Below are 24,199 nucleotides of genomic sequence, written 5' to 3' on the forward strand. Positions count from 1 at the left end.
TTTGATCAATTGCTTAACAAAGACATACTCATACCATTACCCGACTAAGATTCCTTATAGCCGGTGACAGCCCTATCGCAGAAGCAGTCTTCGGATGTCTGCAGCCTGTGTAAAAGGTGGAAGGAGGGCTGGATATTCATGCCTAGCTGCCAATTAGACTCTGTGGAAGGAGCACTTTTTGTCCTCTTGCCTGGCTGATATGAATAAACAGGGCGAGGGGGCTATGCTCTTTTCCATAACTGATGCATGAAAGTACAAGAAAGCATCCTAACAGGGCTCAGAATGGAATGCAAGAGAAACTTCTGCGGCACAGATGTTAAACAGACGATGAGTGCAACAGCTGCAGATCAGGCCTACCATAGGTCTCACTTAATTTTCTGCCTGTCGTCCGTGTGCTAAAATGCCTGGCCATGTGATGGGCATGGCACAGAAGAATAGGGGGAGATCAAAACCCTGTGGTCAATTTTAGTGCTATCAGGGCCGGCTCTACTGTTAGGTAGAGTTAGTCATCTTAAGCTGCAAATTTTCATGGTCAGAGAACAAACTGTCCACGTTAGTTAATTTATTAGTGTATTTTTACTGCCAGAGAAGGTGAGAGGTGCTTGTGGGATGTTCTTCTGTAGGTACCAAAATAACTTATGGCCTTGGATATTATGCACCTTGACTTGGGGAATGTTCACATTTCTTCCTTAAGAGCACAGTGAAGTTGTTTTCCCCTAGTACATTTCACAACTCTTCCCCTCCCCACCCCTATCACATCATCAGCATGGCTTGACCAGTGTCATATTCATTTCTGTTCATGTACGCACTGGGGGCATTGGTCACACATAAGCAAAGGTGTTCACACCTTGCCCAGAAACAAATTAAGAATGGCCTAAGCACTCCAGCTGATGTGAAGCTGGTTTGAAAAACAAGGCATCAGGCAGAAGTATCTGCTAACAAAGTCCAAGATACATATGCACTTTGGATAACATGGTGCGACCCCACAGGTTAAAAACTCACCGCTGAAAACACAGTGAATGCACAGTCAACGGGAGTGTGAACACAACCAGGGAGTGGGACAGGCAGGATGCCTTTTGCTATAGTGCATCAGGCAGCAAAATATGTTGGGTTGGGTCAGCTCTGATACCACCCTTGTTATGATGTTTTTCAAGAGAGAGAGAGAGAGAATGTACTAAAGAAACAACAACTCAATGGAAAAAGGGGTGGGAAGTTGACAAAAATGAGAGAAAATATGAAATAGTGTTTTGATTGTATATGTTAAAAATGTTGAAACATAATAAAACATAATTGGGGGGGGGGAGAGAGAGAGAGAATGTACCACTTTCCAGTATGCTAGGAAAGCCAGCAGGTTCAGCTTCACACACACACACACTCCCCAAGGGTAGGAAAAACTAATGACAAAGCGTCAGCTATTTGCCTTAGGATATGCTTCAGGGTATCAATTTCCCCTAATATGCCTCCTTTATCTTATTTTCCTTACATAAGATCGGAGACACATTCTTCTCCCCACCCCCACCCCACCCCCAGGCAACAAGAGTATTATGTTTAAAAACAATACAACACCAGTGGCCCTTTAGCACAATGAGAATTTGTAAGTTTAGAGTAGAGCTAAGCAGAAATACTCAGAAGACTTCCCCCCACCACCACCACACACCCCTGAGAAAATTTGTGATATTTTTTCTTTTTCCCATGGGGAGTGGGGAGGGAGGGAGGGAGAAGCATTTTGTAGAAGTTTCTCGAAATATTTCCCACCATTTCTTTGCAGAATTTATCCTCCCCCTGGAGAAATCAGGTGGAACGGCTCCCCACAATTTCTCTGCCACCAAATGGTGGAGTAGATCTTGAGGGGCCATTTGCGCACAGATCTAGTCTGGAAGGTTGTGGACTCTCCTTCCTTGTAGGTTTTTAAGCAGAGGTTGGATGGCCATCTGCCATGGATGCTTTAGTTGAGATTCCTGCATCACAGGCAGTTGGACTAGATGACCCTTGGGGGTCCCTTCCAACTTTCCAGTTCTATGACTCTATGGTCTTTCAAGGTGGGATCCTGTCCGACTATTGTGTGTCTTTGGTATCATCTAGATCAGAGGTTGTCAACGTAGTGCCCGTGGGCGCAATGGCACCCTTGAAGTCTTCCCCCAGTGCCCATGAAACCTTAGCACCTCCAAAGCTAATCACTGCTTCCTCTTTCAGGTCATGAGGTGGCTACCTTTTTCTTCCTGGAAAAGTACATAGAACTGAAACAGGAAGGTGTAAGAGTGAAACTCTAGTCTTTCCCACTTCCTGTTTTAGTTTTATGTCCTTTTCAGGGCTCAGATACATTTTTCTCAGGCTTTTACCCAAATCCCATGGGAAAACAAAGCATGTGTATGCACACTTTCTCTCTTTCTGTCTCTTGGAGGGGGACAGGAGAGAGAAGCTGATACGGAGGAGGTTTGAGAGAAGTGCAGCTCATGGCACTCACTCAGAAATCCTTAAAAGGCCTAAAAAAACTGGCAGTCCCTCTTCTGTATTGGTGTCTTAGGGTTGAGATAGGACAGGAATGTAGGGCAAGGGAACATGTGCCGCTGGTGGAGTGTTCAACATACATTCGCATAACTGGATACACTTCTTCGTGTCACAGTTAAAAGAGTGTGAGCTGTGAGCTAAGGAGTGCTGGAGATTTTTTGCATCTGAGCACTCTTGCTCAGTTCAGCACTGTGCACACCCAACAGGTATTCAGTGCATGCACTTATGCCAAGTCACAACTGGCCGAGATGTGGAAGGATTTGTGTTCATGCCACGTACATGTATGCTCTGGGAATGTCGTGAGTAGTATGAGGAACTCCAGCTTGAGCGAAAACAGGCATATGTGGTAGGTATGTTTGTATTTGCTTGCAAGCTAGACCGCAGCTTGACTGTAATAGCACTTGGAGGAACAATCTGGCCATTGACTCTCAGCCTAACTAACCTCGCAGGGCTGTTGTGCGATGATGAAGGGGGGGGGAGAACTGTCTTGAGCTCCTTGGAGAAAAGGCGGGATATAAATATCACAATTAATCGAACAAAGGAAAACAACGCTTTACAGGTAGAACATTGTGCACAGGTGACAAACCACGTTAGGAAGGAAGAAGCGCTCGCTCACATCCACCTTCCTGCAAAAACCACCCAACGAGCGCCACGGGTATATTCATTCACACGTTCAGGCGAAGCACCGTTCTCGCGTGTCGCTGGCGAAAACTCCCCCGCAGCAGCAGCAACGCGCGTGCAGGGCGCGTGGCGAGTCTGGGGACGGGGGTGGGAGGATCTTGCATGCTGATAAGGTGCGCGTGTGCGTCCGTCCGCGCGGAGGGGGTGGGCTGGAGCGCTGACTGGCACCTCGCCACCTTCCCTCAGCGAGCAAGAGAGCAAGCAAGCAAGCGAGCTGCGGCTCCCTCAGCCGCGGTAGCGCCGAGAGGAAATCCGGGGAAAGATCTCCCTCAGCAGCCAGTCGCGGCGGTTGGCGAAAAGAGGCGAAGCCGCTCGCTCTTTTTTTCTCTCTCTCTCTCAGGGAGCTGCCGCCGGCGCGCTTCGAGTCCCAAAGTCGAACCGAAGTGGAGAAACGCGCGGGAAAGGCGAGCGGCGGCGACCCTTTGGCCCGCCTGTCCCTTCCGCCACCCAGGGCAGCATGAGGAGGGGCTGCTTGCCTGCTGCTGCCGCTGCCGCTTCCAGCGTCGGAGAAGGAGCGAAGGGACGCCGCCGAAGCCGAAGGAGAGGCGGGGAAGGCGCGCTGAGGAGGCAGCTCGCTCGTGGCCCCGCCGCGCTCTGAGGGGACGCCGCTCGCCGCCTTTTCTCCTCGCTGCTGTTGCCGCCGCCTCTTGTCCTCCTCCTCCTCCTGCTCCTCCTCGCTGGGCGCGTGTCTGTCTGTCTGCCTGCCCGCCCGCCCGCCCGCCCGCTCGCTTGCTCGCTCTCCGGCTCCCTCGCCCGCGACTCCTTCCTTCCAAGGGGGGCGCCGGCTGCTGCTCTTCGCCGCCGCCGCCGCCGCCGCGCTGCATGGGGCGCGAGCGCTTGGCGCTTTCCAGATATGGTCAAGGCGGCGTCGGGGGTGGAGGTGGCGCTGCCGGCCGCGGCGGGCTCTCTGTGATCGCCGGCACCCGAGGAGCGGGGCCCGGCGGCGGGAGGAAGAAGCGGACCCGCTGAAGGAAGGCGAGTAGGAACAGCGGCGGCGGCGGCGGCGCTTGCCTACTCCTTCCCACAGCCAGCCAGCCAGCCGAGCAACTCTGTCTGCAGGTAGGTAGGAGCGGAAGCAGGAAGAGGCGTTTGTGTCCCGCCGACAGGGCTGCTCGGTCGCCAGGAGCGACCCGGCAGGAGCCTCCGCCACCCCTCCGGGTGGGCCCTCGCCGCCTGCCGCGCGCGCTCGCTCTCGCGCTCGCCCGACCTCTCCGAGAGCCGGCGGCCACCTTGCAAGAGCGGCTGGTTGCATGGACGGAGGAGTAGGGATGAATGGACCGGGAGGGCAGCAACGGCGGGACCGATGGCTTCTCTGTCTCGCCTCGGCTGGCTGGTGGGCAGCCATCACGCGCAGGCAGCACCTGTGCCGAGGACCCACACCCATTGCAGTGTGCGCGAAAATGTGCCTTCTCGTGAGGGGAGGGGAGCACTAGCGTAACCATGGGGTGGAGAGAGAGAGAGAGAGTGAGAAGGCTCAAAAGCTGATGTTGCAAAAGCCGCGAGGGTGCCTGGCCAGGTGTTGTGGGGGGCTCGCGGGGACCAGCATCCTTGGAGATGCTCAGAGAGGAACGAGTGATGGGGTGGGGTTGTGGAGGGGGAGCCAGGCGGGATGCTTAAGGATGCTTAAGTCTGGTCCTCCTCCTTAGGCAAGGTTCCCTATCCGGTGTGTGTGTGTGTGTGTGTGTGTGTGTTGCCCGCGCCTCTCCGCAAACACGCCCCCTTTGCCCACCCTCTCTCCCCTCCTCCCGCTGCTCCCTGCGTGGCTGCCCAGGGTGGGAACTTCCCAGGCACCTCGTGCTGCTTGCAGGGATCTCCCCGGCGACCGAGGGAGGGACCTGTTGCTGCAGAGGAGGTAAAAATATATATTTTATATACTATATTTTTAAAAATCTGATTTCAGTATAAAGAAGGAGATTCTGCTCGGGCTTCGGAGGATGCTGCTGTAGCGGCAGCGGCGGCTGCCTCTGGCGTGTCCGCTCCATTGACAGCGCTGCAGCCGGGATGATGAATGGCTGGGAGCGGAGATTCGTATTTCCCTCTTCCGTCGACGGGAGGGAGAGGAACCAGCCCGGGTGGCTTTTGGGGTGTGATTGGTTTTGTGTGGAAGGGGAAACGAACGGCGCTGGGCGTCTTTAATCAGGGAAAGGGCACCCCTCTCCCGCAGTAAATGGGAGGCAGAGGGGTGGAGACTGCGCCGGTGGCTGGAGGGTCTGCATATGCAGAGGGTATCAGGAAGAGGATTATTGCTATTTAAAAAAAAAAAAAACACGCTGCAGTTTATAGGCAAACTCTGTAGGCATCGCCTTCTTATACTTAGCTGCTCTGTGACCAGCAAAAGAAAAGCGGTGTGTGTGTGTTGAGAGAGGGGGGGGGGTCGTGTGTGCAGGCAGCACGGTTCTGGGTGGAAACCAGAGTTTGCCTGGAAAGAGAGAGAAACCATAGCTTGGAACCTCGTGTGATTCTTGCATCTCATTTCAAGGAAGAGGAGGAAAGGGCTGATGCCGTCAAAGTGGGTGGGGGAGATGTCTTGGTTGAGGGATAAGCCAGAGGCTATCGGGATCCAGGTATCTCTTTCTAGCATGGCTACAGAACACACCCACCTAAAGGAATCTCCCTTTCCATGCCCCTGCGGCTCCCTCCAACATAGGTCAATGTGGTAGCGGATGGATAGAACAGCTGCATTGGGGACCACTGCATGGGTGGGTGGGGTGGGGTGGAGTGGGGTATGCTTGTGGGCACCCTCCTGCCTTCCTGCATGGTTGAGAGACATGAGGTGCACATCTCCTTCCCTGAGCCTCCCCTGAACTTAAGCAAGGAGACTGTGGGATGACAACCTTGGGATGCAAAGGGGGAGTCTTTCATGTCTCCTGAGCCCCTGTCTCTCTTTGCTGCTGCATTTTTAATTTTTTCTTAATCACGGCATTGACTTAAATGTGCTAAAGCATCCAATGGGTGTTAACTACAAAGAGATGGGGCTGGGGGGATGCATACACAAAAGCCATAGTGAAGCCATTCACGGCTGTAGCAGCACTGCTATAGTTTCCATGGCTGTGGGAAGGTGGCTTTTAGCCCTGTGCCAGCCATGCTGGGGATCTGTGGGTGAGCATTTGCATGGTACTCCCTGCCGTGTATATAGAAGTGCAGGTTAGAGATTGCTATTTCCATCAAGGTGCTTGAAGTAGCAAAAGAAGTAGCCAAAGTGGCTTCGAACAACATGCTGTCCAAAAGCATCTGCAGGTGTTTCTTGAAGAAGATTGTCAGAAATAGGTGTGCCGAACTTGTGCTTGTGTGCCTGGGTGGGGTGAGAGAGCTCCGCACATACCAAAACCTGCAGACTTTCAGCAGGGTAAAGGCACCTCCGAAATAGCCCCGATTGTACATCACACAAGGTTTCTAAGGAGCAAGGCAAGGTAGCGGGGAGAAATAAAGTGAATACCCTGGAACAAAAAACAGCATGTTAGAGAGAGGGTGGGAAGCTTAGTGATGAGAAAATGCCATTTTTCAAGCACAGCATGGGAGCAAGTAGAGGTTTAACTAGGAAATGTTCTTCCACCGGGGCTCACTCTAATTTTCTTCATTTTTCCACAACAGTTGCTCAGTCTGACAAGCAAAAGCAAACTGCTGCCTTTGTAGCACTTGTTAATTTTGCTTGATTTAGCATGTTTGCTGTTGGACGAAAATCGATTTTTCTTTTTCCCCGCACAGCAAATTCGCTGGCTCCCCACAACACACACACACACTTTCCCTTTAGATATTTACTTAAGTCTCTTCCTCAGGCAAAGTAAATAATTAGAGACACCTGCAGCGCTGATTGAGTTCCAATTTTCTTTCCAAGCAATGCAGGGTTCGTACTATTAGGAACTCCATTATTGTCAAGAAACACATTGCGTTAAGTTCCATCTTCTAGATGGAGGCATGAATGCATCTTACCAGTACCGGTAGTTTTAGTTTAATTCTTTAATAGCAGCCTGGTTGATTTTTTAAAAAATCCTGGTTGTGCAAAGCAACCTTTCCAAGAGGGGTAGGTTGTACAGTGACAGCAAACTGCCAAAACACACTACCAATCCTGTAAACAGATGGGGGGGGGGGAAGAGCGTTACTTTCTAAAAAGAAGGAAAGCCATAATAACATACAAAAGGGTTAGCTCTAGTGGATGCAATTAATTTTGCTGCTCTCTTTGTTCCAGCTTTATAGGCAGTCTGTTCAAATCCATCCAGGTGCGCAGGACCAATTTCTCTCTTTCTGTCTTCTCATCATCTTTAATCAGCTAGGTGGTTCAGTGACATTTTTTTTTCTCCCACCTCCATCTGCCGGATCCTTCTGCAACCTGAACAAATTTTATACAGTATATCCCCAAGGTGTTCAGGAGGCTGTTTATATATATATATATATATATATATATATATATATATATATATATATATAATGCTAAAATCTACTACCCCAGCTCCACACTTTTCCTGTGGAGCTGCCCAGATCCTTCTTCCCATGGGGTGAAGCCGTTCTTGCTGGCACCCCATATCATGGGTTCCCAGAGCCTCATGGTCCTTCTGTGTCTTTCTGTATCAGAAAACATCAGAATTGTGTGCTGGCTGGCTTAGCCTAGCAGTCCATCTAGTTCAGCGTTTTGACAGCAACCGGCCAGATGCTTAAAGCACCAATGTTGGAAAGATTCCAGGTGCTTAAAATTAAAAAAAAAGCCAGCCGTTGTAGCGCCTAGAAAATGCAACGTAGGTAGCCCAATACTATGCATGCGTCTTCAGAAGAAGCCACACAGAGTTCACAGTGGGGTTTACTCCCATGACGCAGCAAAGGCAAAGGGGGCACTGCCCCACCAACTCCATTGTTTGCTTGGCCAACCCCCCCACCTGCTTGCCTTCTTACTGACAACCAGCTCAGGGGGTGGCACAACCTGTCAGCTTCCTCCTTCTCAGTGTTGCCCTTGTAGAACTCAGCAAAGAGGACAGCAACACTAGAATTAGTTGGCACTGCCTGTCATTGGCTCCACCTACCGTTCAGGCTTCTTGCCTTCTGCCCTATCAGTTCCAATGCGCATCTCTTGCCACTGCTCCCTTGTAAGTGCATACGATTGCATTCAGTGCCGAGTGCCACAAAATCTGCAGCCGTAAATGTTGGGCACCTAAGCATTTTATCTTGGTTCCCAATACTGTAATTTGATTTCCACACCCCTTCCTCCTTTTTCTTCAGAACTGCTTAGAGAAATCACCAGCCTTGATATGATAGAGATAGCCCACTTTCTGTCATTGTTGCCCATTATCTGGTAGTTAGATGTAAGCAGTCCTGATAAATTGTGATTTTGTCTTTCATCTGGCCACTGCTATATCTGTGTGCTGCACCAGGGCAGCATGGAAAAATGAAGACAGGCGTCTCAGCAAGCAGTGTTCACTGTTTTTCTTGGTTCTGGGTGTGCTAAGAATAACGATCCTCATAGAACTTGTTTTATACCAGGATTGACTATTTCATAGAGTTGGAAAGGACCACGAGGGTCATCTAGTCCAACCCCTTGCCATTCAGCAATCTTTTGCCCGGCATGGGACTCGAACCCATGGCCCTGAGATTAAGAGTCTCATGCTCTACCGACTGAGCTATCAGCATTCTTATACATATAGCATCTGTTGAGCACCCCAAGGTTTCTCATGTACTCTCTCAGTAGAAAAACAACAGATTTCTGATGCTATGCTTGTTTATTCAGAAAGCACACTTAATGCTTCTGTGTCTCTCCACCCCCCAACATTGTCTGTCACTTTCACTCCTCCAGCTGCACCACCTTTATCCACATGAAGGCCTCCTGTTCCCCTCAAACAAATCTAACCTTTCTTCGTTGCTGCCGTTCAAGCCTGGAAGTGCCTCCCATAATGTCTCTGTGGCTCCACCTCTTGTACTCCTCAAAACTCACCCTTTCTGTGAAGACTATATGGCAACCAAGCCTAAGAAGGCTTGACTGCAATAAGCACATATTCCTCCCCCTTCTCTCTCTTTTTCTTTCCTCCCACTATTGTCTCATTTGTTTTGAATTACAGTGGTACCTCGGGTTACGTACCTGATCCGTTCCGGGGTGCCGTTCACACCCTGAAAAGTACGTAACCTGAGCATCCATTTTGCGCATGTGCAAAGCGTGGTATCGCGCTTCTGCGCATGCACAAACTGTGCAGAACGCGCAGACATGCACAGAAGCATATGTGTGCTGCCCCATAACATACAGTTATCTGGAAGCCTCCTCCACAAAAGGGGGTGGCAACACAAGAACAGGTCTTTTCTGCAGTGGCTCCCCGCTTCTGGAATGCTCTCCCCAGGGAGGCTCGCCTGGCCCCATCATTGCATATCTTTAGGCACCAGCCAGGCAAAAACATTCCTCATCTCTCAGGCTTTTGGCTAATTACACAATCTATGGCCTTTGGAATGTGTGTGTCTTTGGGTGAGGGGATATTATTATTATCTCAAATTCTGGGTAGGTACATATGGGGGGAAGTGGTTTTTCAGGTAATCTGGCCCCAAGCCATTAAGGGCTTTAAATGACAAATGGCCTACAAAATGGACTGTGGAAAAGCCAGTGGAAATGATGATCTGCTGGTGGAATATGTTCAAATCTTCAAATCCTTAAGGAGGCCTGCCTCACATTTTGAGTACCATAACCCTTAAGTAATTATTGCAGTGAATGCTAGCATTGGTCTTTGTGGCTGCTCCTTCTGAGTGCTGAACCAGCTGCCAATTTTCATCTGCTGCCACTATTATTTCCTCTTGACACTCCTGTCCAATTATCTGGGACACCATGCCAAAAGAAGTGGGGCCCCTATGCTGAACCAGATTCTGGGCTCTATTAGACAGCATGCCTTTGTCTGTTACTATTCACGTAGAAAGGTGAGCACAGACCTATTCAGACGCAGCCCCCCCAATTTCCTACTATTCCGTCCTGCCATTGCATCATTCCGCAGTAGAAACATTATTTTACAAATTTTGCAGTTTGTAAAACCTTTACAAATTAAACTCTACTCCAAACCTCATTGCGATGCAGTCAGAGCCTTTAGTGTTCTGCAAGCAGTTCAGCATATGCTCAAGCAAAAGTGGCGCTGGGTGCAGAATTCGGCTCCCTGAGAATCACAGCCTTAATTTAGAAACAAAACCCAAACATTTCTAGTCTTTAAGGCTGTGAATAAAGGCTTGAAAGTGTGTGGGCAATGTGGTAAAATTCAAGAACCGGAACAGTGACTGAATAAGTGACGCAGGTATCATTGCTGGTTCTCGGTACAATTCCTTCCCCCTCTCTATGCCTAGCTGAATAAATTTTGCAAAATAAGCATAATATTCACAATGATTTGCATAATTTAGACTTGTTCGACTTTCTTTGATGTAGAATTTGGGTTACCTTGGTGCAAATTGAGCTCCTGTCGCTCTGTCCCAGCTTCTGCCAACCTAGCAGTTTGAAAGCACACCAGTGCAAGGAGATAAATAGGTACCACTGCGGTGGGAAGGTAAACGGCGTTTCTGTGCTCTCTGGTTTCCATCATGGTGTTCCATTGTGCCAGAAGCAGCTTAGTCATGTTGGCCACGTGACCTGGAAAGCTGTCTGTGGACAAACGCCTTGCCCTGAAAGCACAATGAGCACAACAACACCTTTGACTGGACTTAACCATTCAGGGGTCCTTTACCTTTTATCTTTACCTAGGGTGGTGACAGGATATTTGCTTTGGATGCCAAGGAAGGAAGGAAGGAGGCAAATTAATTAATAAAAAGCTTTTTTATCCATCCAAGTTCTCAGTTTTGCCTGCCTGCCTGACGCTCCGGTGTTCCAAACGTTTAACATATTACTGTATATACTTGAGTATAAGCCTAGTTTTTCAGCACACTTTTTGTGCTTTAAAAGCTGCCCTCGGCTTATACTCAAGTCAACCATTCCTTAAGAAGTGTACAAGAACGGTGGTTCTTTACTCTCCCCAGGCAGCTTGTTCCATTCCTGTACTGCTCACATAAATGCAAACTTTAGACCCCAGAAGGCAGAAAGCCTATCAGTTAAGGAAGTATTAAAACCCCACAGGTGCTCACTTTCCCTGGCTCCTGCTTAAACAGGACAGGATCCCAGCCTTCTCTGTATAACACAAGGGAACATTGCACCGTGGGTTAAACCACAGAGCCCTAGGGCTTGCTCATCAGAAGAATGGCGGTTCGAAACCCTGCAACGGGGTGAGTTCCACAGCAGCAAAGGAGGAAGAGGAAGGAGCAGCCCAAAGGGCTGCTTTGGGCTGCTCGTTCCTCCTCTACCACAGTGGCAAAGGCGAACCAGCTTATACTTGAGTCAATAAGCTTTCCCACATTTTTGTAGGGAAATTAGGTGCCTCGGCTTATATTTGGGTCGACTTATACTCGAGTATATACGGTAACTAATGTTCATAGATACACAGCTGCCTTTCCATTTTGGCTGCTGATTTTATTTTGAAAGGTTCCCGGAGAAAGAATCAGACACGGTGATATGAAGAGAAAGAACAAAAAGATCAGTCATGGTTTCATAATCGTTTAAACATTTTGAAATGTCCTGTTCGGGAAACGTAAGATAGCCCTGAGATGTTTTGCATTGGGGTTGCCTTCAGTGAAGTCCGGTGCCTTTTGCCCATTTTTGGGAAATGTTTGGGTGGTTATTTTTATATCACCTTTTGCTTGATTTCAGTGCCATGGAAGTCGTATTGATGGGAAGATTGCAGAGGTTTGCATATGCATGCCATGTGACTCCTAGGCTAGCGATAGGTTAAAGGACCAAGAAGGGAGGCGGGAGTAATGCTCTGTGCACCAATGGATGGTTGAGAGTTAGCAGTACTGGCACCTATCAACATCACCATGCCTGTGCTCATATTTGGTAAAGTCTGCCAATTTGCATCACTGTGGTTATGTTAATAATATGCTCTTCCAGCATCTGATAAAACCATCTCAATTCCCTGGTGATTTTGGGGGCGAGGTGCGGAAGAGCCCAGAAGGGTAAATGTTTATAGGAGAAACCTACCATAGCAACAGAGTTGTCATTAGTTGTCTGTTCATTGGCTGCTTGGGATCAGAGTGAGGCCAGTTCAGCAGATGCAGATTATTTATGCAGTTAGCTTCCAGCAGCAATGCAATTATTATTGGGTGGCAGGGGTGGAGGAAGGGGGGGCGGGGGGGGCAGGGCCCCCCGGGTGTAACCACTGAGGGGAGTGACAAAATGCCGGGCGGCACTCACCACGGGGCCTGCAGTGTGCCCAAGCCACACGTCTCTCCTGGGAGTGACATGGTGGCTGGAGTACCCGCAGGATACACGCTGCCCCAAACGGTCCACCCGCCATCTCCCCCTCAGCTATAGGGCAGCTAAGTGGGAGGAGGCAGGCAGACTCCTTAGAGGCCCTGCGGAGCATCCTACCCTAGCTCGCCCCACCTTGTGGGCAGCTGGCCCTGCCCCTGGGTGCAGGGCACACGCGCTGCCCCAGGCACCCGATCCACTTGCTCCGCTGCTGTTGGGCGGGGGTGAGTTTTGGAATGGTGAGTTTCAATGCTGAACCAGGAATGTAGGAAGACTCCGCTTGGACAGTCCACGAACTGGAAATGTTCCAATTAAGATTTGCAGTGGCTTTAATTATTATTATTATTATTAGTTTATTTCTATAACACCATATATGCACATTACACTTTATAAATAACTGGTTTGGCAGGTGCAGGATCTTCCCATTAGGAGAGTGCTATCAGAAATAGGCTGAGAGAAACAACAGAGGAAATGGCGACATAGAGGCCGGCCAGGCTAGTGAAGCATATGTGTATAATTGTAATAATTTAGCAAAAATTTATATGCCACTTAAATTAAGCAAAAATCTATATGCCACTTCCATCAGCATTTAAGTGTGAATTTTTCCTAATATACACATTTTTGTATGCAATTTTGCTTGAAATATCGTATTTTTCACTCCATAGGGTGCACCGGACCATAGGTCGCACCTCGTTTTTAGAGGAGGAAACAAGAAAAAAAAATTTTTTTTGGGTTTTCCTCCTCTAAAAGCCCTGGGTTTTTTTTGAGGATCAGCTAAAAGTTTTGCAGCTTTTTTGCAAAGGGAAAAGCCCTGTTTTTTTGAGGATCAGCTAAAAGTTTTGCAGCTTTTTTGCAAAGGGAAAAGCCCTGTTTTTTTGAGGATCAGCTAAAAGTTTTGCAGCTTTTTTTTGCAAAGGGGGAAAACCAAAGAGGAAAAGCCCCGTTTTTATGGGGTTCAACTCACATTTCTGAAAAATCTTAAGGAAAGGGAGCCGTTTCTACTGTTTCCAGACAGATAATCTAATCAGCCAGTCACATGTCGCTGGGGAAACAAAACAACCTCCCTCTGCAGCACATTCAACAAAGGAGGCCTGGGCAAGGGGGCGTGGCCGAAAGGGAGCCGGGGACTCTTATCTCTCTCCCTATCTCTTGCTGATCAGCCGCTGAGCAGGGTCCTTTCAACACCTCCTTTTCTCTTTGTAAAATAAAAAGCATGATCTGCTTTTGGCCCCTGGGCAATTCAGCTCCAGGGACCACCATTCACTCCATAAGACGCAGTTTTCCCCAATATAGTGCACTGTCCTACATCACTTTCACTATATATGCATATTTATGCATATTTTAACCTAGTACGTACAGTTTTGTACCCATCGCTTGAATGAAGAACTGCTTCACAAAATTCAAAAGAATGCTGATTTCAAAGGAAGGTTGTGTATTTTGGTTCGCGTGTTATTTCAGAAAGTGTGGCTAGGCATGTTCCCCTTTAAATGCAAACTGAGTTGAACTCCTTCCCCATCCCTATTGCCCACCCAGGTCGAGTTACCTTGAAGGAAAATGGTCTGAGCACAAAGTCTGCAGCAATAATAATAATAATAATAATAATAATAATAATAATAATAATAATAATAAATAATGAAATTATACTGGACTTGTTCTATCATGGTGCCGCTGGAGTAACTATGATGTGGTTGGAATTAGTAGAAGGATTTCGTTGGGTAAATCTAATTCAGTCGCAATACTGTACCTGCTTAACCTGGGGGTAAGTCCCACTGAGTTCAAGCTGACATGTATATAGGATTGAACTGCTCTCTGATTTCTCCTTAGAACTACAGCAGTACCTCGGGTTACATACGCTTCAGGTGGCATACTCTGCTAACCCAGAAATAACGCTTCAGGTTAAGAACTTTGCTTCAGGATAAGAAAAGAAATCGTGCTCTGGCAGCGCAGTGGCAGCAGGAGGTCCCATTAGCTAAAGTGGTGCTTCAGATAAAGAACAGACCCTGGAATGAATTAAGTACGTAACCAGAGGTACCACTGTAATAGGCTACTGTGCTGTGAGCATAGCTTTTGTAACTAGCTCTGAATTTACTGCAACAACGTGAATTGGAGGTCTCACTTCACGGCAAGGTTAGCACAGTTTAACATCTCTGGTGTAGATGCTGGCTGCGTTACAGCTGCTGAATGCTTAACATGTTTTCTGGAGAAAGCTTCAGTAGAAATCCACATCATGGTTTCTGTACAGCCATTTTTAGCAGCTCTTTGTATTGCCAATTCTTTTAATTGTAATTGTAGTACACCTGTGTACTCTCTCACCTGTGGAACGCCCTCCCTGGGGAGGCTTGGCTGGCGCCTGCCTCCTTATCCTTCTGTCACCCAGCAAAGACTAATTAAAAAATAAATCCAAGATTTTTTAACCCTTTCATTCTGCGTGGGTATAATTGAGCATAGCAACAACCAATAAAAACAGTGACGCTTATTGCAGACTTATCTTTTTCTCTCTCTCAGGCCTTCCTAAACCAGTCCATTCTGTTTCTCCAGCTTTTAATTATTGCTGACTTATTTTATTTAACAAAAAACAACAACCACACATTTAATATGGTTTGTATTCTGTTTTATATTCAGTTTTTGTGTACTGCTCTGGTGTTCTTTGAATGTAGAGCTGACTATGAATTCTGAAACAAACCAATAGGAACATAGGAACACGTCTTATACCAAGTCAGACCTTGGGTCAATTCAGCTCAGTATTGCCTAAAACAGCAGGAAAAAACCACTCAAATAGCAGTCCACAGAAAATGTAATATGAAATAATGAACAGGGACATTTAAAAACTCCAGCCCAACATCATTAATTAAAAGCAGATGGGAACAAAGTAATGTATTTAGCTGTTTTTAAACAGGCTTTAAAAAGGAAGGCATATGTGCCTCCTGCGGAAGGGAGCTCCCACAAAGGTGGGGCCGCCACAGAAAAGGCTCTGTTTTTTATGCCTCCATCCCGGTCATTCTGGTTGACCTTGATGGCAAACCTATGAGCAGGGCCAGTTGGTTGACCAGCAGTTTTCAACCCTGATGAAAACAAAATGCATTTTTGTGGCAGCTCTGGTTAATTGTATTGTGTGAAGTTAATTAACTGTATTGTATAGTTGGCATACATGCACAACACACCTCAGTGTGGCGGAATGTTATCAAAGCTATAAGAACCACAGCATCTTGGATTGTCACAGTATGCAATGTACGTAACAGCAAAGCTAGAAAAATAGCAGTGAGCATCAAATTTTTAGACATCAGCCCTGCAGAGGGATGGAAAGTAGGTCAAAATTCTTAGGTGTCAGAGCCAAATTTGAAGGCAGCTGGTTGACCAGCTGTTTAGGATTTTTCCAGCATTGCCTAAGACATTGCCTTCCTCTCTATTTCCTATTGTATTATTTAGAATTCACTAAAAAAAAAAAACACCATTCACTTAATAATATCTTCTATGTCCCAAATAAATTCAAGACAGCTAGGGTGCATCCTAAGATGGTCTGGACGACTCCGCTGGAGTCATGACAAAACCAGTTGTGAGTATTTTTCACAAGTGTTGTAAAGCTATGGATGTATTGTATGCTTATTTTCAGTGGAGGAGTTCCAGTTGAATTCAGTGAGCTTACATCTGAGTAAACATGGAGAGAATCTAGCTGCAAGTTATTAGCTGTGCAATGATACATTTATGTACTATGTAGGTAGGTAGGTATAGGTTTGCAGCCTTAGACTGCCACTTGCGGTTCAGTAAAGTGTTCAGAGAGTTATGTTTTGCCTGTTTTTAATTTGGGTATTAATTGTGTTTTGAAGATGTATTGTAATCTATGATTGCCAGTCTTACGTTTTCAGAAGAAGTTGGTCTCTCCAGTTCTTAAAAGCAACAATGATAAATGCTTGATAAAGTCTCACAGTCACTCGGACAGAGCATGTCCTGTTGCAATTTCAGCCACCTTGGTTCAGGGATTTGGAAAGAGAGTCAGGATTGTCAAAACAGGACATTGTATATGCTGCCGTTACGTGAGCTGCTGCAGCAGCAGCATGGAAACAAGAAACTAAGGCTGTGTTCACACTATACCTTTCAGGTACATTTGAAGCTGTAGTTTGCTAAGGGTTGCTGGGAATTCTAACTCAGTGAGGGGTAAATTACAGGGTCCAGAATTCCTTGAGGGAAAGAATGTGCTTTGGGTGTGCTTTAAAGTTTTTGTGTGCAGACCACAGGTGAAGGCTGAAAATCTTAAGTTCTCTTTTCCTTTTTTCAAGGCGCAGCATCTAGCAATTGCACGGGTTTGGTAGCGTGGTTGTGGTGGGGAGCCTCAAGGCACCAAGCTTTCTTGGGTGTTTTTGCCAGGCTAGGATGTGCTGTTGAACTGTGATAATTGAACTTGGTTTCCAGGATTGGAGGATAAAGAGGTATGCTCAAGTGTATGTAGAAACTAGTCTACTCTACAAAATAAAATTTACACTTGTTGCTTCTTCCAGGTTTGCCTCTGGCTTCTCCCACATGTGGCCCTTGGAAGGTTGCCCAAGTGGGAATCATCATCATAATAATCATCATCAGTGCTTTTTTCCTGGGGGTACACAGGGGTATGCATACCCCTAAACATTTTGTTAATCTTTGTACTTTTGCCCATTTACTGTATTTATTTTCCCTGATTTGAGCTATAAAATGGTGGTTTTCTTGAGTCAAAATGAGAGTACCCCTAAACATGTTTTTAGGGGGAAAGCACTTATAATGACAACAACAACAACAACAACAACAACAACAATCATTTTATTATTTATACCCCAACTCATCTGGCTGGGTTTCCCCAGCTGATCTGGGCGGCTCCCAGCACATATAAAAATATAACACAATGTCAAACGTTTAAAATTTCCCGATACAGGGCTGCCTTCAGATGTATTCTAAAAGTTGTGTAGCTCTTTATCTCCTTGACACCTGATGGGAGGGCGTTCCACAGGGAGGGTGCCACTGCCGAGAAGGCCCTCTGCCTGGTTACCTGTAACTTCACTTCTCACAGTGAGGGAACCGCCAGAAGGCCCTTGGAGGTGGATCTCAGGGAATATGGCCCTGGGGCTGAAAAGGGTACCCCCACACACACAGTGTATGGGCAAGGCTTGGTGAAATTTCAGAAGCAGAAAACACAGTAGTGGCATGTCGGGGGAGAGAAGGGGCTTTCTAGTGATCATAGGGAGCTGCTTCCTTCTGCGCTAGGACATTGTTCCGTCTAGTACGGCACTGTCTACTCCGGCTGTGAGCAGCTCTCTGAGGTCTCAGGCAGAGATCCCTTCCTGGCGATGCCAGCAATTGAACTCGGGGCCTTCTGCATGCAAATATTGCGCTTTACCACTAAACTGTGGCTCCTGTCAAGGGATAGGATTTCCAGGGACGGGGCTTCAGCGTCCTGCGTAGACCCTTGCACCCCTGCCCTCGTGAATCAGCAGAAGCAAAATGAATAATGCAGGGGTTAGCAAATCTGCTTGATTTGCATCATGTATGCAAGGTGCATAATTCAGTATTCTTCAGAGTCAAGCGTTGCTCTATTTAGGGCAGGCTGCATGGAGACCCGCAATGTGCATGCTGATTTACCACCCCACCCCCTTCCTCAAACCCTTTGGCCATTTGCTCTCAAAATTCTTTCTTCTTGCTGTGTCAGTTGACGTATAAGATCCTTTTTTCACATGACCTTTTTTTTTTTTTACATGCAACCTGTCAAGACTGTACATCAGAAAGACAGCAAAGATGATGCAATATATTTTGTGGCTTGCTTCTGCCTACTGAAATTTGTTTTAGAAGAATTTCTACATTAAAAGGGCTCGTGGGGATAAGGATCCAAATGAAAGTTCAGGTGCTTTATTAATCTGTTCCAACGCAGCTGTGAAGGCTGAGGGTACCTGTGCCAAATCCTTTTAAGGCAGTGGAGCCGGTCCAGACCATGATGAGTCTCTGCTCTTCTTCACAACCTTACGCAGTGACCCCAAGTGTAATAATTCCTCTTGAACCATCTGCTTCCCATTCTTGCCAGAGGGTTTTCTACGGAACTCTTGCCTAAGTTCTGGATAAATGTAGGACACACAAGAATATCCGAACAGGCCTTGTCAGCAGAATCATCTTAAGGGAGAACTTGCAGTATTGCATTGCTCCTTGAAACACATGGCTTCCCACAGATATTGAAAATTACAGGCAAGCCTATGCTTTATTCGTTTGCTTTCAAAAGAATTTTTATTTGAATAGTTGCACGTGTAAACAAAAATCATACAATGCTGCAGATGGACTTCCATAAGCTTCTTAAATATAAAAATGCATGTATTTCAAACTCTTAAATGGGTTTCATCCATGGATGTACACATGAACCCACAAACACACACAAATATGCAAGATTTACCTGTTAGAGAAAGCTGATTCACAAATGTGGCAGTTACAGGTGGGTAGCCGTGTTGGTCTGCCATAGTCAAAACAAAATAGAAAATTCTTTCCAGTAGCACCTTAGAGACCAACTGAGTTTGTTCTTGGTATGACCTTTCGTGTGCATGCATCTGAAGAAGTGTGCATGCACACGAAAGCTCATACCAAGAACAAACTCAGTTGGTCTCTAAGTTGCTACTGGAAAGAATTTTCTATTTTGTTTCACAAATGTGGCGTTTCACCCCTAAAGGTTCTCCAAGGGTTAACTTGGCAGGGAGGAGATTGACCAATGGGAGCTCTCCAGGCAGTATGCAAGGGGGAAAGTAGAAGGTAGGCAGTTAGAGAGTAGAAGGTAGGCAGTTAGAGAGTGGAAGGGGGCCAGTTAGAGAGTGGAAGGGGGGCAGTTAGAGAGAGAGAGAGAGAGAGGAAATGAGGACAGCAGAGCTAGAGCGGATTGAATAAATAGTAGGAGGCATTAGGGATAGTTATTGAAATACTAGGTAGAGAGTTGGAATATACTTACCTGAAGAACCATTCGGTTATCTTAAAACGTTTTACCCGTTCATATGAAACCATTACGCTTTGTACCAACAATAAAGAAACTTATGTTTATTTTCTACCACAATCCAAATCTGAAGTGAGTTATTTTCATTGCCAGCGTGAAGACTGGCTGGTGGCAGCGGATATACCACATGTCGTATGGGTAGTCACCAATAGACCGTTAAACGTCCGGGGATGCTGCTCAGGTCTGAGAGAGTGACCGCGACAACCACATATGATGCGACTGGAGCCCAAAATTCACTTAATGTTGTAAATGTTATTGGGATGTGTTAGGATGGCCGAGTGTTAGTTGTTTCAGTTCAGCTGATGAAGCTCACTAGCAAAATGGGACAGGACTATTGCCCCCATTCAGCTAAAGAATTACCAGCATTGCTCTGGACGAGAAGGCAGTCAGTACTCCAGTTGCCTTTTCGATATCTTGCAAGACATCTTATGAGCTCCATTTACCTGCTGCAGCTCTGCTCCAATGTCATCCCTTGGGTATATTAGCGGCTGGCGCTTGCATTAGAGCAAAAAACACAAGAAAAGCCCTGGTGGAACAAGTCAGAGACATATGGAGTCCAGCATTCTTTTCTAGGCTGAGAGATTCTAAGTTTTATCTTATATACATGCCCCTGAACGTATTTTTACTCATCTCCTGTAATTTCTTCCCCCTTTCACACTTAACTTGCACCCTGTTCTCCCGCAAGCTATTTCTATCATTCCTCCTCCCTACCACTTTTATATTAACTTCTTCCTCCTTTCTTCTCTCGTTTTCTTCCTTTCTAATGATCACTATTATTATTAAAGTTTTTTTTTAGTGTTTTATTATGTTTTTATATGTGCTGGAAGCCACTCAGAGTGGCTGGGGAAACCTAGCCAGATGAGTGGCGTATAAATAACAAAACGTTGTTGTTGTTGTTTGTTTGTTTGTTGTTGTTGTCAGCCAGTGGCATATCAGAAAATTATAAGAAAGAACAGGAGTCCTCTCCCATTGGTAATGCATATTGCCTCTGATAATGGAGGTAATATGGCCATCATGACAAGTAGCCATAGATCTTAACCGATATGAATTTGTCAGATTCACTTTTAAAACCGTCCAAGTTGAATGGCCCAAAATGTATCTTTAAAAAAAAAAATTATTGAGTTTTGCTCCCAATGATGTCACCTTTCCTTGTAAAGAGCTGCTGCAGCCCCTTGGTCTTATTTTGGTTGCCCTTTTCCAGCTCTACAATATTATTTTCGAGTCTTTTCTGTGCAGAATTGGGCTGTTAGGCACCACAGTCCTGAACGTTTCTTCATGACACGTTTTCCATTGAAATAATCTCTTAAGAACAAAAAGTCATTGGGTTGCCTCATTACTGTGGTTGAATTTATTCCAAGCAAATGAATGCATTACGTATTTTATCCTTCTCTATTAGTTTTCAGATGTCAGTTGAGCAGGGTTTTATTTCAGGGGACAGCTGGGATCCATTGAATTATGAATTCGTGTTAACTGCTGGTAGGGATGCGGGTGGTGCTGTGGGTTAAGCCACAGAGCCTAGGGCTTGCCAATCAGAAGGTTGGCGGTTCAAATCCCCGCCACGGGGTGAGCTCCCATTGCTCAGTCCCTGCTCCTGCCCACCTAGCAGTTCGAAAGCACGTCAAAGTGCAAGTAGATAAATAGGTACTGCTCCGGTGGGAAGGTAAACGGCATTTCCGTGCGCTGCTCTGGTTCGCCAGAAGCGGCTTAGTCATGCTGGCCACATGACCCGGAAGCTGTATGCCAGCTCCCTCGGCCAGTAAAGCGAGATGAGCGCTGCAGCCCCAGAGTCATCTGCAACTGGACCTGAGGGTCAGGGGTTCCTTTACCTTTAACTGCTGGTGCTTCTGTTGGATGTCTTTTGTTGTTCAAATGCTGTCTATTTAAAAGATGACTTCACCCTATCTCCCTAGTTAACTCAAGCCTTCTTCTGACTCAGCATGAAGCAATCACCCACCCTAAATGTTCTACATGGCTTAATTAATAGTCACACCGTTTTTACACAGCAATCTCAGGTATGACAGGAAATCTTTTATATTCCTTATATATACACACGGGACAAGTCTCTTGCTCTCTTTCATTCCCTCATACTTTGGTCACCTTCGTTGACTGAAGGATGCCCTCTTCGTGACTAGAAATGGGAGATACCTTTCTGAGGCAACAGTGTGGTTGTTTCAGTTTCTAAAAGAATTGCTTGAAAGACAAATAAAGCAAAACCCACTTCCTTCATCATACTCGGTATATGGATGTGCGTGGCGCTGTGGTCTAAACCACTGAGCCTCTTGGGCTTGCTGATCAGAAAGTTGGCAGTTCGAATCCCCGCGACGGAGTGAGCTCCCATTGCTCTATCCCAGCTCCTGCCGACCTAGCAGTTCGAGAACATGCCATTACAAGTAGATAAATAGGTACTGCTGTGGTAGGAAGGTAAATGGCGTTTCCGTGTGCTCTGGCACTCGTCATGGTCCTCCGTGTGCCTGTAGTGGTTTAGTCATGCTGGCCACGTGACCTGGAAAACTGTCTGTGGACAAACTCCAGCTCCCTCGGCCTGAAAGCGAGATGAGCACCGCAACCCCATCATTTGACTGGACTTGACTGTTACCATTACCTTTTACTCGGTATATATACTAGAAACCTTTTTCTCTCCTTTTTGTGGGGTGAGGGCAGTATTTTTTAAAAAATATTTATTTATTATAGATAATCAGGTTTTCAAGGCAGATCTGCCCCTCTACTCCCTCATGAACCCCAGCTGGGTATGAGGGAAGAGGGGATGATCTGGGAGATTCCAGAGGTGGGTGGACTGAGGGAAGCGAAAGGGAGAAAAAGTGGAGAGCAGCAGGAGTCAGGGAAGGGAGGGAGAGAATTTAGTGTTTGTTGGGCAGAGAATGTGCGTGTGCCAATCTAGTAAATCTAGGTCAAATCTAGTAAAACAAATCCATGAAAAATTGCCTACTTTTTCCATTCCCCTCTCTAAAACCACCATCAAATCACAGATCAGAGCTGTCTCCATTGACTGACCCATAAATATCATGGATGTGGGACAAGGATCATCATGGGTCTTCACAGTGCTTTGTTTGCTGTGCATGATGGTGCTCACCGGTATGTAGTACCGCCATTTCCTCTTCTTTGCTGCCCATGGCAGCCATTTTGTGCCAGCACCCATTAACACGTGCATCATTAAAAAACTAATTAAAAGTAAAAAAATAAATTTAAAAAAAGCACACTACATCTTCATAAGCTTTAAATGGGGTCACCTCAAAACCGTATAGGTTAGCTGTGTGCTCAGTGATTTCTTAGTGGGTTCCTTGCCGTCCTATGTGAGGAAAATCATTAGGAGCGGCTGACATGGAAGTGCAGTTTACCTGGAGAGGGGCAGTGAGTGCTGTGCAAATGCACTGGCAGAACCAATCCAGCAGTCATGCAGGTGTCAAGGAAATAAACAACTATCTGACTTTTAGAAGACACCTGAAGGCAGCCCTGTTTAGGGAAGTTTTTAAATGTCTGATGTTTTATTGTATTTTTAACATTTTGTTGGAAGCCTCCCAGAGTGGCCGGGGAAACCCAGCCAGATGGGCGGGGTATAAATATCATCATCATCATCATCAATATTTTGGTGATGCTGGCAAGCAGCAGATCTGTTTTTACTGAGCAGTGTACCAACAGAAGCATTAATTTGTTGGTGGCTTTTGGGGGGTACTCTGTGTAAAATCATGCAGCTTCAAGGGCCTGTGTTTTAATTTTACTGGATCTGACTTTTCCCCAGACCCCAAAACAAATTATGTATATGCATGCTTTCTCTCTTTCCGTGCGGTGGTGATAATGGGAAGAATAGTCCAAGGGAGTCCGAAGGAAGAGAAGTAATTAGGTGAGGCAATCCTTCAAAATTCCAAATGGGCTAATGGGCTCAAAAAGGTTTGGTCACACATGCCCACTTACGTATTTTCCCAGCTCACCCACAATCAGGACTAGCAACATGCCTTTCATGTTTAAAGCAAGCCAATATTTCTAGAAAACCAGATTCCACACTAGTTCCCCAACTGATTTATGGGATGCATGTGTGTACAGGTGAAACTTGAAAAATTAGAATATCGTGGAAAGGTTCATTTCTTTCAGTAATTCAACTTAAAAGGTGAAATTAATATATGCGATATGGGACAGACTCATGACATGCAAAGCGAGATATGTCAAGCCTTCATTTGTTATAATCGTGATGATTATGGTGTACAGCTGATGAGAACCCCAAATTAACAATTTCAAGTGTGGGGTTTTCATCAGCTGCACGCCATAATCATCACAATTATAACAAGCAAAGGCTTGACATACCGTATATACTCGAGTATAAGTCGACCCAAATATAAGCCGAGGCACCTAATTTCCCTACAAAAATGTGGGAAAGCTTATTGACTCAAGTATAAGCCGGTTCGCCTTTGCCACTGTGGTAGAGGAGGAACGAGCAGCCCAAAGCAGCCCTTCGGGCTGCTCCTTCCTCTTCCTCCTTTGCTGCTGTGGAGCTCACCCTGTTGCAGGGTTTCGAACCGCCATTCTTCTGATCAGCAAGCCCTAGGGCTCTGTGGTTTAACTCACAGCGCAATGTTCCCTTGTGTTATACAGAGAAGGCTGGGATCCTGTCCTGTTTAAGCAGGAGCCAGGGAAAGTGAGCACCTGTGGGGTTTTAATACTTCCTTAACTGATAGGCTTTCTGCCTTCTGGGGTCTAAAGTTTGCATTTATGTGAGCAGTTCAGGAATGGAACAA

At 46.4% G+C, this 24,199-nt stretch overlaps 1 protein-coding gene across 10 annotated transcripts in view; it reads left to right on the plus strand.

Moving 5' to 3' along the window:
• The window catches only part of SLC8A1 (solute carrier family 8 member A1), a 304,578-nt gene that overhangs the window by 34,947 nt on the left and 245,432 nt on the right, over positions 1 to 24,199 (plus strand). Inside the window, exon 1 of one of the 10 annotated variants that reach the window (XM_033144998.1) lies at positions 4,895 to 5,041. The exons of the other annotated variants lie outside the window; for them this stretch is intronic. The gene's annotated coding sequence lies outside the window, so the exon portion shown is untranslated. Of the gene's footprint in view, positions 1 to 4,894; positions 5,042 to 24,199 lie in introns of those variants that run through there. 10 annotated transcript variants of the gene reach the window in all.

The sequence above is a fragment of the Lacerta agilis genome, chromosome 3, assembly GCF_009819535.1.
Source record: "Lacerta agilis isolate rLacAgi1 chromosome 3, rLacAgi1.pri, whole genome shotgun sequence".
Taxonomy (NCBI): Eukaryota; Metazoa; Chordata; class Lepidosauria; order Squamata; family Lacertidae; genus Lacerta; species Lacerta agilis.